At 25.9% G+C, this 12,780-nt stretch overlaps 1 long non-coding RNA gene across 2 annotated transcripts; it reads left to right on the forward strand.

Annotated features, from left to right (window-relative positions):
• Positions 1–5,822: 5,822 nt before the first annotated feature.
• On the forward strand, positions 5,823–8,138 carry LOC145953947 (uncharacterized). 2 transcript variants are annotated; one of them, XR_014431163.1, is made up of 2 exons: positions 5,823–6,621; positions 7,904–8,138. It is a non-coding gene; the product is annotated as an uncharacterized LOC145953947 (long non-coding RNA). The 2 variants fall into 2 exon arrangements; XR_014431164.1 differs by having other exon boundaries at positions 5,823–6,610.
• Positions 8,139–12,780: the final 4,642 nt, after the last annotated feature.

Consider the following 12,780-nt stretch of genomic DNA (forward strand, 5'->3'; position numbering starts at 1 on the left):
CAAAAATTCTACAAAATTCAAAAAGTCCCGTAAAATCCATTAAAGTCCTTATTTAAAAGTCTTATAGAATATATTAAAATCCTGATTAAAAGTCTTGCAGAATCCTTCAAAGTCTTAAAAGTCATGAAAATCATGCAAAGTCTTTTAAAATCTGCAGGATTTTTTTTAAGTAAAAAAGTCCTAAGAGAAGGAGAGTGAGATTGGAATTTGGATCCTCTCTTGCAATCCTCTCTCCAGTCTCTCTCTAGCAACAATAATAATCATTAGATATATCTAATGGCTCAAATTCAATCTTATAAAAATCATTAAGAAATTACATTAATTATAATATTATTTAAGAAATCATATTAATTTTGTAATAATGTTTTTGGCTATACAATAAACAAAATTATTTAAGAAATATATAAAAATTATATTGATAATAGTTAACATTTATTTTAAATTTTTAAGTTATATTGATCCAAATTAATCTAATAGCTCAACTTTAATCTTATAAAAATTTAAAATAAATGTTAATTATTATCAATATAATTGTATATATTTCTTAAATAATTTTAATTATTACACAGCTAAAAATATTATTAAAAAATTAATGTGATTTCTTAAATAATATTATAATAATTTTGATTAATTTTGTAATATAATTAATGTAATTTCTTAAATGATTTTTATAAGATTAAATTTGAGGCATTAGATATAGAGTTAATCATCCATACATTGTCAATGTAAAATTTTTTACACTGTCAGTGTATAGGTGATTAACTCTTAGATATATCCAATGATTATTATTGTTGCTTGAGAGAGGCTGGAGAGAGAGAGTTGCAGGAGAAGATCCAAATTCGTGAGATTGAGAGAGACAAAGAGTGAGAGAATGAGAAAGAGAGGGAGAAACATAAATAGAAGAGAGAGAAATAGAAAGAGAGAGATTTTTTTATTTTAAAAATGGATATTATGATCTTTTATATATATAAAACTTTCTCTTTAACTTGGAAAAGTTAGATTCTCACCTCTATTATGAGAATGTTTTTGTGAAAAAATGGGATAAAAATAATTTGCATGAAACTATATTCCTAAGATATTTTTAAAATAACTATTGAACATGAGAAATTAGAATTATCGATTTAAGATTTTCAAAAAAGTAAAAATATTTCAAGTACTAAATGTCCCCTAACAATCACATGCTAACTACAAAATGAGGCATATCAAGTCATTTTTCATTCAATAGTATATGCTAAATTATATTTTTCTTGTCTTTATTTTTTTAATTCATTTTAATCTTTTATCTTTTAAAATATTTATTTTGATATATATATATATATATATATATATATATATATATATATATATATATATATTTCATATTTGGATTGATTTGATCCTCTTAAAAATTATTTTCAAGTTTTCATATAAGTGAATCTAATGAGACAAATCTCAAGCAAGTCTTGAATTTATAAAAAAAAATTCAAAATTATGTCTGAAAATTGAAAAAATAATTAGTTTCAAAAAGACACCAAATTTAAGAGATAAAAGACCAAAATGAAAATATTAATAAATAAAGAAATTAAAATAAACCTAAAAACTAAATAAAAGACAAAAATATAATTTAATCATAGCACATATTAATTATAAGTATTTTAAATAAATATTAAATAAATAAAAATAGAAAATAAAATATTTTCTAGTAGTACATTCTTTGCACAAGCTCATATATTTTCCATGAGCTCAAACATCAATGGCAACCCTTAAAAAACATTTATCAAGCATTTACAATAAGCATCAAAATAGGTCATTTTTCATGCCTTAATTCATCAATAATCAAGCCATCCATGCCATAAAATTTTATACATACCATGCTATTTAAAAAGAGTTTTATTAACCAAAATAAGTAAAATAGCAAGAGCTTCCCTGATCTTGAAGAGATAATAATAGATAGAACTTCAAGATGATAATAGATGGAACTCTTGATAAGTGAAGTAAAAAACTTAGTCTTTGAACAAGTTTTAAATAAATTATCATTAACAAATCATTAATTTCCACGAAGAAAAAAGAAATAGAAATGGTTAAAGAAGAAAGAGAGGTTTAGGTCTCATAAGAAAAAGAAAAGAAAATGATTGAGAATAACATACCAACACCAAGTATATATAAATTAAGTTAAGAAAAAGAATATAATCGTTTAGCTTGGGATGCTCTTTGACTCTTGACTATGAAGCTGGAAATGAGAAATTTGTGAGACAGCCAAAAATGAAATAAACGACGGAGGAGCTAGGAGTTTAGGTTAATGGAGGAAGAGAAATGTGAAAACTTGAAAATTATTCCTGATGCATTAATTTTATAATAGCAAACTTCAGTGTGTGTGTTTTTTTTCATGCTATGTTTTCATTCAAAATAAAATAAAATAAAAATGATGAAAGTTAGTCTTCCAAGTCAGACCATACACGTTTAGAACAGCAAAATTTGTGAAAAAATTGCATGATACAAACCTTCACACAATTATACAAATTCAATTGTCCAATCATATACATGAAGCCTAATTAAACATAAGAAGATTATAGAATTAAACCTAAACACCACATCACAATTTACAAATTTGAGATTTCTCCTTCAAATATTTCATATTTTAGAATAGGATTACTTACTCTCTCTTACTTTGATAAATATCAAATATAAGATGCGAATCTCCGAAATGATGTGACTCCCTCAAATTTGGAATATTTTTTTTTGTCCCAAATAAAATACTTTTAAGTCCTATAATTTTTTTAAAAAAATTGTCATTTAACCTTCATGTTATTAGTAAATTACTAAATTTGTCACATAAAATTTACTTTTTAGTGTTATTGTTAACTAAAACATTATATTGAATTCAATTGTCATTGTGTAATATATTATTGTAAATGATATTGAAGTGGTTTAAGAGATTAAAATAAACATTTTTTAAAATTACATATACTATTAAGATATGTTTTAGATTTGAGCAAAATTTTTTACCGAAATTTAAAATATTAAAAATATATTTAAGTTTATAATTTATTATCTTTTTCAAAATTTTTATCGGCACTAAATCCTCTATCCTCTTCATTTATAAAATAAAATAATTATCTAGAATAATTTTTTTTAGAGACTACTAATATTTTAGTCTACGTAATGTAAAGATAAATTTTTATTTATATAACAAAAATTTATAATAAATAAATATTTTTGTATATAAAAATTATCTTATAATTAAAATTGCAATAAATAAATTTTTTACTATATAAATTATATTTTAAACTTATGATATATAACTTATATTAATTATTGGTAATTTCTTTTAAAATATAAAATTTAATTTAGAAATATAAAAGAAAATCATAAATGAAAAGAGATTAAAAATTAAAAAAAATCTCAAATACGATTCTATCAAAGAAAATATATCTAAAAATACTATTGTTGAATAATGGTCCTTAAAAATACTTTCATTTAAGAGAATTATTTTAATTTATATATAGAGATGACTTTTAATTAAATAAATGACTCATATATAACTGAGGTTTAAATAAGTTTATGCTCCCTTGAATTTGAAATAATTTCTTTTGCCTCCAAATTCAAATATTTTTTTTTTATTTTCTATAATTAATTTAGAAAATTATTTTTCTAATTTTTTTTTCAAATGTCATTAGTAAAATTGTTACATAAAATTCACTTACTAGTATTATTGTTAATGAAAATGTTAAAGTTGACTATTACTGTACAATTGACTTAATCTTCTTGTGCCAGTAATGCTAGTTTGGAGGACTAAAACAAATATTTTCTAAAATTACATAGACATAAAGATTACTTTTTAATTTTGAAAAAAAATTACTCCAAATTTAAAGAACTAAAAATATATTTAACTTTATAATATATAATAAAATATACTTTTATTATAAAATTTAATTATAAATAATTTATATATTCAAAATATTATTTATTATATATTTTATCTACCTGAAAAATTATAAAATAAAATTTATCCTATTTATAGATTCTAAAATATTAGTTAGTGATAATTTTTATAAACTACTAAATTTATTAATGTATAAGTTAGAAATATGTATAGTAGAAATTAATATGTGAAAATTTTTATAAATTAATTATATGTATACTAATTTTAAGTTAAGTAAAAGTTTGTTTTATTTTAAAAATAATTTTAGGAAAATTTAGCTAAACATGTAAAAAAAAAAAAATTTAGAGTTGATACATGATAATTGGAAATTGTTGGTTGACACGTTGACGAATTTCTTTGATTGTCATATTGATTGAAAAATTATTGTCTGCACTGGCAGTTTACCAGTCTACACGTGACACGTGCAAAGCAAAGAGTAGTCTGTGATATCACTTCTCTACGTAATTATTTTTAAATGAAAAAAATATATTTTCACACACATTTAGGAATGTTTATAGTGTAATTTGATTTTTGACTTAAATGTGATTGAACCACTTTAGAAAAAACAAATTAAGTACGGTTGAAAACTAAATCAAATCAAACTTTTATGGTTTAATTTAATTCAATTTTTGTAATTTTAAAAATTTGTTATTTAAAAATTAATTAAAAATATATAATATTCTATTATTTGCTTAAAATTCGAGTGTCAAAAATAAAATTTAAAGTATAAAAATGATATAAAATTTTGGTTGCTTAATGTATTTAATTTTAATTTTAAATTTATTATTTTTATGAAAATATTTCTTTAATATAAGTTTAGTTACAATATTATTATTTTTTCTTATATATATATATTGTTTATCATTTAAAATAAAATTATTTTTGAAATTTATAAATAATTTATATTTTTCATTCTAAAATTCATTTAGTATATAGCTTATAATTTTATAAAATATATTTTAAATCAAATATATTATAATATATATTTACAGAGAAAAAATAACTTTTAATAGTTTACAATTTAGTAGCTTATAGTTCTATAAAACATGATGTTATTAATAAAAAAATATATTTATATATAATAAGTGTGATTCAATTTAGTTTGTGTCAGTTTCACATTCTAATATGAAAATTAAATTGAATTGTGCACTTTAAAAAAATAAAAAACCAAACAAAACAACTAGTTTGCAATTTTGGATAATTATCAAATATGTATGTATTTTTTTGTTTAATTTAGGCAAATATTAATATATCTTATATTTCAAATTTTTATTTTTGACTATAAAATACTTAGTCAAGATTTCATTTTAATTTAGGATATAATTTTTTAATATTAGATATTTTTTTTATATTTTTCTTTGTTAATATGGAATACATGGAAAATATAATTTGGAAACTACAAGTCTCAAATAGAAACCATTGTTCTAAGACCAATTAGATGCACTTTGAGCGAGTTAAGTCAAAGACTACACCTGAGAGATCAAGCTAGTTTGCTTAAGCGAGTATAATGCTTGATTAGAGCGAGCAAAATTTGCTCAAAGTGACCAAATCCCAGCTTGAAGTAAGACAAGTCAGAGAGCTTCCCTTTAAGATAGTATTAGCTCACTAAAAGTAAGAAAATTGCTCATTCTAAGTGAGCGAAATTCGCTGAAAGCGACTATGGTATGTATATTTATTACATTCTTCTGCTTTCATAAATTTTTACATTTCATGCTAAACAATTCTTACTTTTCATTAATTCATCTATTTATTACCAATATTTAATTAAACAATTATAACTCAAGTTCTTGTGGATTTGATAACTTGGACTTTTGTCCAATTTATTATCTATGACAATTGGTATACTTACTAAATGTATAACAATTTTTCATCATTTTTTATTTTTTGGATTGATTTTTTATTTTTTAGTTGGTTAAATTTTTAACATCCAGAATTAAACTATGCAAAATTCTACCTAATTATTTCAAATTCTGATACCGTAAAACTAATGTTCTTCTTAGTAATTATAAATAGTTTTAGTATCATATACAATTCTACTTAAATTGAATAATATTATAATAGTAGTAAAACTCTTAAAATATTTCAAGTTAATCGATCTACATGATATATGCACTACTACAGATGAGACATTTTATAATGGGTGTTTGCAACATTCTATATCAGCTTGGGAGGTGACATAGATCCCAATGACATAGAATGTCCGCACATTTTATGACGGGTCAACACACAACATAAAAAGTTTACTTTCTATATCAGGTGGTCAACGTCCATTATAATATGGAGTATGAAATATGGTCATGAGACACTGTCACCCTTATTCTATGATGAATGTGGTGTTACCTATCATAGAATGTTCAAATTCTATGACGGATATGATATTATGTAACATCCTAGGATTTTTTTAATAATTAATAATAACTAATTAGGAAGATAATAACAATTTTACTTTATTTTATGGTCAATAGTTGTTATTTTATTTGTTTTAATTGATTTAATCATTAAGAGAAGAATTAGATATAATTAAAGATAAATGGATTTAGAGAAATAGGTAGTTATTTATTAGAAGAGATGTGGAAAAAAACTCATTTTTGTACATCTTCACATTTTCTAACGCTCTAGTGCTCTGAAGAGAATGCATCTGGAGAGCAAGGAGAAAAGATCATCAGGGAAGAGGCAGAGACTTAGATTTCATACGTTGCATCACTCCAGGTACCGAAGGGGTGAGAACAGTCATCTTTGGAATTGGGTTTATGCATGAAGGGTAGAGGGATTGGTCCCTAATCCCATAAGTGCTCTGTTTGATGAAATCTTATTTGCGTTTGATGTTGTTTATTGAATAAGTTCTTAATATGAATTTTATTTGGAAATTTGATGTTTTTAAATTATTTAATTAAGTGCTTTGTAGATAGGGGTTAGAACCTTAAGGGAGAAGAATTGATAATTTTAGGGGCAAGAGTCGTAGGCATTTAATTTGATGAATGCATACTAAATGGTTTATTTTCTGGACATAAAAATGAGTTTTGGATGATTAGAATTTGCATGATCGATTACTGTTTTGTTGTTGGTGCATTTGAGTGTTGAATCGTACGCGGCGCTACGCTTGGGTGCTTGACGTCGGGCGTGGAGAGGTTCACGCCGGGAGTGAGACGACCAAGGTGCTCTTTGTCTCAGTTTAGAGCCTAGCGTGGCTTGATGAGACCGGGCGTGAGATGACCAAGGTTCTCTTTGTCTAGGTTTAGAGTCGGGCATGACTTGGTGAGGCCGAGTGTGAGACGACCCGGTTGCTCCTTGTCTCAACTTGGGGCTGGGCATAGGTTTCCAATCCCGATGTAGATTGTCAAAAGACCCTTTTATGATGTTTTAAATGATATTATTATTATGTTGTTGATTGGAATGATAGGTCTTGTACGAGTGACACAAGAATTACTTCTTTAATTAATTGTTTGGACAATGGCATTGTTGATTGATTATATGATCATGAATGTGTATATGTGCTTGGTGAATGATGAATATTATCTTGATGGATAAAAATAGATGTAGATGATTATAGATGTTTATGAATGATGAACCATATGATGATCACGATGTATTTATATAGAAACATTGCATGATTGAGACATGCATCATACTTGCATGACTCTGTGGTTCTAGTGAGAACTTGATTCTGTGGTTTTGGTGGAAACTTGTTAGTGTTCTAGTGGGAGCACTTCTATGTTGGTAGCCTAAGGTCAACTTGGGGTTTAGGTACCAACTATATATTCTTGATGATAATGACTAGGTACCCCATGCATTTAAATGTAGGTGCACACCGCATTGTATTACTATGTATGTGTTTGTGAGTGTAATTGATGGTGGTTACAATTGAAATTGATGTATTAATTATGGCTATTATATTTTTTATCGTTAAAGGGACAAGATACCAAGGGTTGCGGCCCATTCCCTATAAAGTGAAATTGTTCTCACTCCCTATTTGTTTGTTGGTATATTTTGTATGTTTTGCAGAAGAGGATCCTCAGTCTTTGGAGGAGCAGGGAGAAATCTATATGCATGTGGTAGCTTTGATGCCAATGTGACACTAGGGCTTGGGAGTAGTTTAAGAATTATGTTACCTTTTTTGTTTTAGTTCAATACATTCAAATTATGATTTGATTACTACTACTCCGTTATTTATTCTCCAATTGAACTGAGTTGCTTTATTTATGACTTTAATGAGAATAAATTAAGATTTTATGAGTTATTTATATCCTTATATGGTATCACTCTTGGGAGTAGATGGGTGTCACATATTACCTGTCATAAAATGTTCATATTCCATGACAGGTAATGTCACACTCGTCATAGAATGTGGAGTTTTTGTTTTAATATTTTGCCTTTTTTTTAATTAACCTAAACCTGTATAAAACACACACACACACACATATATTATACACATTACAAGTAATAATATAATACATATGAACATTATAGATTAAAATATTAACTTAATTATAGTGTTTACTAAACAACTAAATAAGCATCCAAACCCCAAACCAACCCAAAACTAGCACCTTAACCAACCACAAACCATTATCAATACTCATTCAACAATAAACTAGCAAACCAAGCAACCCCAAACTAGCAAACCATTCAACAATAAACCAACAAACCAAAACATCAAACCAAACCACTATCAACACTTATTCAATAGCACAAATGCTTGAAAAAGAGAAAATAAGACAAACTTGATAGGAAGTGGCTCAATTGAGGAAATGGCTAAATGGAGCAAGTGCCTCAATGGAGGAAATGATATTATACAGAGGAAATTGTGTCTGAACAACAAATGAAAAATAAGCATTAACATTATCAAAACCTTAAACCCAAAAAACCAACCAACTGAAGGAGAAAAACAACCATGTTAATAATTAAAATAACAATAAATATTATACATAGAACAAGTAATAATATAATACATATGAATATTATAAATTAAAATATTAATTTATAATGTTTACCAAGCAACTAAATAAGTACCTAAACCCCAAACCAATTCCAAAACTAGCTAACAAAACTAGCACCCTAACCAACCCCAAACCACTACAAACTAAATAAATGCCCTTATTCAACAACAAACCATTATCAATACTTATTCAACAAAAAACTAGCAAACCAAACCAATCCCAAACTAGCAAACCATTCAACAATAAACCAACAAACCAAACCACTATTAACAGTCATTCAATAGCACAAATGCTTGAAAAAGAGAAAACAAGACATACTTGATAGGAAGTCACTCAATTGAGGAAATGGATAAACGAAGCAAGTGGCTCAATGAAGTGAATGACTATACAGAGGAAGTTGCGTCTGAATAGAGGGATAACAAATGGAAGATAAGCATTCATATTATCAAAACTTTAAACCCTAAAAACCAACCCACTAAAGGAGAAGAACATTTGCACCACGTAGGAGTGCGCACGAAGCAGAGCACTGTAAGAGTTGAAGGAGAATGCTTCGCCTTTGTCACCTAAGAGTTTTACTCATGGTGGTCACTGGAATTGCCTAAGGGATGTGCACATCGAGTCACCAAAACAGTTGTAGAATCGTCATCGGAGAGAAAAAAGAAGAATAATAGAGAGGTGAATGGGTTCACATCCCTTTTGTGACCCAATAATAGGACATTCTATGGCAGGTGTCATAATACATTCTATGATGGGTAAGTCAACACTCATCATAAAATAGTTGTTGGCAAAGGCTTACCAACGCATTCTATGACAGGTGTTGACTTATCCGTCATAGAGTGTTATTTTTATGATGGGTAAGTTAACAATTCTATGATGGGTAAGTCAACACCCGTCATAAAATATTTTTGGCATATTTACAATTATCTCATTATGCCATTTTCTATGTTGAGGGGATGACACTTGACATAAAAGTGCGTTAGGAAATGTGTATTTTGTACTAGTGATGGATAACATATTTAAATTTTTTTAAATTATATGAAATTTGATATACACAATTTCCAGTATAATATCATGTCATTTAATGATTGAATTGATTAAATTTGCACTATATAAAAGTTATTAAATGTATAAGACTTATTGTAAGTTTTTAGACTTATTCGTAGTGTCAACGGATCCTAACTCATATATATATATATATGTGTGTGTGTGTGTGTGTGTGTGTGTTGTGTGTGTGTGTGTGTGTGTGAGAGAGAGAGAGAGAGTAATCCACTTACACCAAGAGTAAGGAAGTGTATTGGATTGAGATTTGATGAGACTTTTTTAGCACAAAAAAGTCTTGTGGATTTTAAAAAACTTCGTAGAAATTTAATGACTTTTAAATTTTTTAAAATTTTTTGTAGGAATATAATAACTCTTAATATTTTTATTAAAAGACTTTTTTAATCAAGATTTTGTAATAAGGATTTTAATGGATTTGTATCTTCAAAATTTATAAGATTTGAAAGGATTTTATTAGATTTCAAAGGATTAATTTTATTAGATTTCAAAGAAAATAAAATTAATAATTTTTCAATATTTTAATAAATAATTGATTTTGATTTCATATCCTCTTTAGTAATATTTCTTTACATACAATACTTTATACATTTATATTTTCTCATTCATACGATGGAATTTGAACAATATGTTTAAATTTATGATATTTACTAACTGGTAGAATTTTCAAAATGTGTTTTTATTATATGTTTTAAAAAGTTGATATTTCAATATGAAATTTTATTGAAAACTAGCATTTTTTTAAATTTTAATAATTTAAAAATTAATAATATAAATGTTTAATAATTCAAAATTAATTTTAAATAATAAAAAATTAATAAATCATGCATCAATATTGATAAATAAAAATGTAACAAAAAATATTGATAGATTAGAAAAAGATGGGAGAAAAAATAGAGAGAGGAAGAAGTATAAATAAAAGAGAGATGAACAAAAAGAGAAATAAAATATGACATAGAAAAGACATTGGGAGAGAGAGAGAGAGAAGAAGAAAAAAAAGATAAGAAAGGGAAGAGTGAGAGAGAAAAGAAAAGATGAGACAAAGAGAGGGAGGAAAAAGAAAGAGGAGCAAAAAAGGTGAAGGAGAAAAAAAGAGAAAACAAAACTCATGTGAAATCTTAATAATTTTTATGAGATTGTTGGATGAGTAAATTATATATAAATTCTACTAAAAAATATTACAAAATCCATCAATTAAAATAATTCATTGAAATCTCCATGTTTTTACTTTCATGAGAATTTGACATTAGGAATGTTAATTTTTCACGTTTGATTTGTTATTTAAAAATAACATTCCTAGGAAACATTGTTTCTTGTAAATGATTTTTGCATAAGTTTTCCCCAAAAATATTTGTATGGGTGAGGTGGAAAACTAACTTTCATGAGATAAAAAAAAAATTATAATGTGATCAAAGTGTCATGTTACCTTTATTTTCTTATTTAATATAGTACAAATTCTTAATTCCTAGGTAATATTTAAATATATTCCTAGAAATACTTATGACCAACCAAACAATTTTTCATCATTCCTAAGAATTATAATTTCTAGGAATTATGATTTCTAAACACGAAAAAATTTGTTGTGTGCCAAATGTTGCCTTAAAGTTCTTTTTTTTTTGTCTATCCTCTCTAAAGATATATTATATGAGAATTAAAATTGGATGCTCTCTCACAAACTTAGCATGTATCGTTAACGAAGTCATACTCATTGAGTGAATAGATGTGTATGCACTTATATATTTATGGGTGAGCAAAATGAATTGAACTCAACTTGACTCAAAAGAAGTTAAACTGAACTGAACAACACATATTACTTTAGACAAACTAAACTGAAATATTCTTTCATTTCATTAAACTAAATTATATTATAAAGTTTGAATTTAATTAGAATTTGAACTGTACTAAACTATTATAGTATTTTGAATTAAACTAATTTGGTTTGTTGGTCCATCAAAACATGACAAATTTGCCATCCTTATTTTATCTAAATTTTTAAAGGAAAATATAAAAAAAATGTCAGGTCAAATAGACTCTGTAAGTAGTTCAAGCTCGAAAAATTAATGGTCCAACATAATTTGGTTGGGTTTAGTTAAATTAACACAATCGTTTTGGATCACTTTTATTGAAGTCTAAGTTGTTAGACTATTGATCTAGCTCATCAAAATGGATCAATTTAAACACATTTAACTTTTACTTTTTTATTTATTTATAAAAATAGTTTAGTTTTTATAAAGTCTTTAGTTTAGTTTTGAAATAATTTAGTTCAATTTTAAAATATTTAAATAATTTAATTCAATTTTTTCACAAACAGATTTTTTTGTGAAGTGTAGTTTATCATCAATCCAGTTCAGTTTTTTTTTACCCATGGTCTACATATATTAGTTTTTACTAGGGATGACAAACAAACCTGTACCCGTGGGTAATACCCGAACATGTCCCGACTTTGACAAGAAATACCCAGTTTAATCGGATACGGGTACGGGTACAGGTAAAATTCGATAAATTAAACCGGGTACGGGTATAGGTATATACATACCCGTCCCGTACCCGTACCCGTACCCGATTTAATTACATTAAAAAATTTAATATTTTATTATATGTAATTATTTATTATAATATGAAAATTTATTATTGTGTAATTATTAAGAAATCTCTTAATTAAAATATGAGATAAAGAAATAATCTAATTATAATTATAATATAATAAAAAAAAATATTAAATGTATTTTTGCAAAAAAAAATAAAAAATTACAACAAGTACATGTATACCGGATACTCGACGGGAACGGGGATGAGGATGAAAATCACATACCCAATGAGTACAGATATAGGTACGGGGATGAATTTGTATCACGAAAACAAGAATGAATATCATAAAACCCGTAC

This window comes from Cajanus cajan, chromosome 1 (genome assembly GCF_000230855.2).
Source record: "Cajanus cajan strain Asha chromosome 1, NIPB_CcT2T_4, whole genome shotgun sequence".
NCBI classification, from domain to species: Eukaryota; Viridiplantae; Streptophyta; class Magnoliopsida; order Fabales; family Fabaceae; genus Cajanus; species Cajanus cajan.